The sequence below is a fragment of the Triticum dicoccoides genome, chromosome 7B, assembly GCF_002162155.2.
Source record: "Triticum dicoccoides isolate Atlit2015 ecotype Zavitan chromosome 7B, WEW_v2.0, whole genome shotgun sequence".
In the NCBI taxonomy this organism is placed as follows: domain Eukaryota; kingdom Viridiplantae; phylum Streptophyta; class Magnoliopsida; order Poales; family Poaceae; genus Triticum; species Triticum dicoccoides.
In genome coordinates this window covers 742,742,034-742,745,016 of record NC_041393.1, presented here as the reverse complement: position 1 = coordinate 742,745,016, position 2,983 = coordinate 742,742,034, and positions in this window count along the sequence as shown.

The window sequence follows — 2,983 nt, the reverse complement described above, 5'->3', positions numbered from 1 at the left end:
CTTACTGTTGGATTTGAACACGTTCTTGTATTTTCTTCTGTGCACTTGCTGAAAATATAATGTAGTTAGTTGCTTCAGATCCTGTTCTGCGTGCACTGTAGTTGCTTACTATAATCTATCTGAAAGTTAATGGTTTGTGTCCACTGTTAATTCACAGCGGCATATGGCACCCTCTTAGCGTAATGGGATACGGACACCATTTCAGGAACAGAGGAACACTGGCCATTCAGGTAAATATATCATTAACTTTTCACTACATCATGCTCGTGGATCCTAAAGATGCTCTCTGCAAGACAAATCATAGATCCTAAAGAATTAAAAAGACAAAGGTAAATGAAGAGGCATGAACGAATTAGAGATGATATATTACAAACAAGAGATACCATATCTTCTACTCTATCGGGGATGATTTGCACAACAGTTACCCCATTGACTTCCTGAACACGCCCACACAAAATGGCTTGAACCCAAACGTCTTAAAAAGTCAAGGTCAATTGTCTTGTCATTCTACTCCCTACATGTATTATCATCAGCTTCAAGTAAGCGTGTATGCTTCAAATGTGAGAGTTCTGAATTTTTTAGTTGCAACTTAGCTACTATTTCATCCGGTTTATTGTACCACACTTTTGTCTCAGGTTATCTGGTTTATAATTATCTGATTTTCTGATTATTGCATAAATTTTAGTCCTTTACACTTTAGTTAGTTATTGTAAAGCATTTTCAGTTTCTGCATAGATACAAGTAGTATTCACAAGTCATCTTCAATTTCTATCATACAAGTTGCATGTGCTCAGAAGTGACCTGTTGATCATGTGCAGATTCAACTTAAAAACCAGTTTGTTTAAAAGGTTGATGATTGTGGCCAGACACATGATTCTTCACTTGGCTGCTGGATCACAATGGTGTCTCACTTCTCAAAATTTAATTTGAATGACATGGCAACATTTTTTCTCCACTTGGTATTTGCAAGAATTATTTTGATATCATACCATGAGAACTGACTAGCTGCGGCGGCGGCGACGACGACGGCATCGTCACGGTGCTGCGGCGGCGGCGACGACGACGGCATCGTCACGGTGCTGCGGTGGCGGCGACAATGACGGCATCATCATGGTGCTGCAGCGGCGGCGACGACCATGACGACGACATCAACACCATCAAACACGGGCTTGTGGAGGCGCCGACGCCCGATGACCTATACGCGTGCATATATTGTGTGTGTGTGTTTGTATATATGTGTGTATTAATTATCTATATCAGACATGTATGATTGACTATACACATAAAATGTACGTATTATTAAATGCGTGTATGTGAGTACTATGAAATGTATGTCTAAACTGGAATAGTTAAATTTTTATTTTATTTTTAATCCTAATTAGTTACTAGTAGCGTGGGTGTGTCATACATGTGCTACTACTATTCCATTAGTAGTAGCGTTGGTGTGAACTAGTAGTAGCGTAGGGCATCGGCGCTACTGGTATGTCTGGTTATCAGTAGCGTGGGGTAAAACACGCGCTACTACTAAAAAATAGCTGTAGCGCCGTAGCAGTAGCGCGGGAACCCACGCTACTGGTACGCAAAAAACCCACGCTACTGGTAATGTTTTTCCTAGTAGTGTCGGCTTGAGATCTACAGCCTTGAAAGCCCATGCACGCGACAGTGCTTAAGAGAAAGTATAATAAAATGATGGAAGCATGCTATAAGAATTTAAATAATATATTCTTGCTGAGTTATAGAAGAGAAGAGAGACATGTTGTAGATAAACAGCCAACTACAGCACATGCTACTAGGCACTTTCTGAGAGTGAAAGGTGGGCCATAGTGGTACATATTTATAGCTAATTATTGGAGCATAGTTACTAGTACAGTTGTTGCCTGTTGGCTATATGATGTTCATACATGACCCACTTCACTCTCTCACAAAGAGGATGCTTGGATACGTTTTAGTCTCATGACTAAAAGTAGTGGGACTAAAACTTGCTAGCCTCACCCATGCTTGGATCCAAATACTAAAGAGACTAAAATCAAGTTAATGAGCATTTATTATCCTCAAACCCTCCAATCCAGAACTCGCATGTGTTAAAGGAGAGGAGTTAAATGAGAAGAGAGAGGACTAATCCACATTTTAGTAAGGGTACCCCTGACTAAAAAAATTTAGTCTCAAGACTAGTTTTAGCCCTCTTTAATCAGGGGTGCTTGGAACTTTATCCTCTTAAAGAGACTATTTTTAGTCAGACTAAAATAAGTCCCTTGAATCCAAGCACACTCAAAGTCTCTAGGAGCATGTGTTGTAGTTGACTGTTAATTAGTAGCTCTTCTCTTTCTTCCAACTCGGCAAAAATATAATATTTAAAGTCTTACAACTCGCCTTATTGTACATGCTCTACAAATAACATGACAACAATATATAGCCAGCAGTCGGCCATATTATTAACCATGCTAAGTATCCACCAGCGTCCCATCGGGCAAAGCAAAAAAAATTGTGGGCGACACAAAATTTGATACTTCCTGTATCTCCCTCGTGGTTGGTGAAGATGGGAAAGAACACAAGAAGCTGAACAGGGGAGAGAAGGAGTGAGTAAGTATGCTCCATTTTGCAGGACTCCTTCCACTTGGTCCACCTCCCACGCCATCTACCTTGTCCGTTGGGGTCAATTCTGTTAGGTTGATCTTTCTCCCGTTCGAGCCCAACGGGTCGAACGGGCCCTTGCGTCGCGCCCTGATCGGGGGCGCCCAATCAAACCATGGTTGGTGGGTCCTTGTGACCCGCGCTATATAAACAGAGGTGGGGGCCGGGGCCCGAGTTACGAGGTTAATCGCTGCCACAATCCCCACCAATAATCCCTACCGATCTAGGGTTAGCGCGATGCTCACGGGAAGCTCCATCACCGCCGCCATCCACTCTTTGCCATCTCCGCCGTCGCCATCCACAATGGCCACTCCGGCGGGATCATCTGGCCAGGGAGAAGGTAGGTCTACCG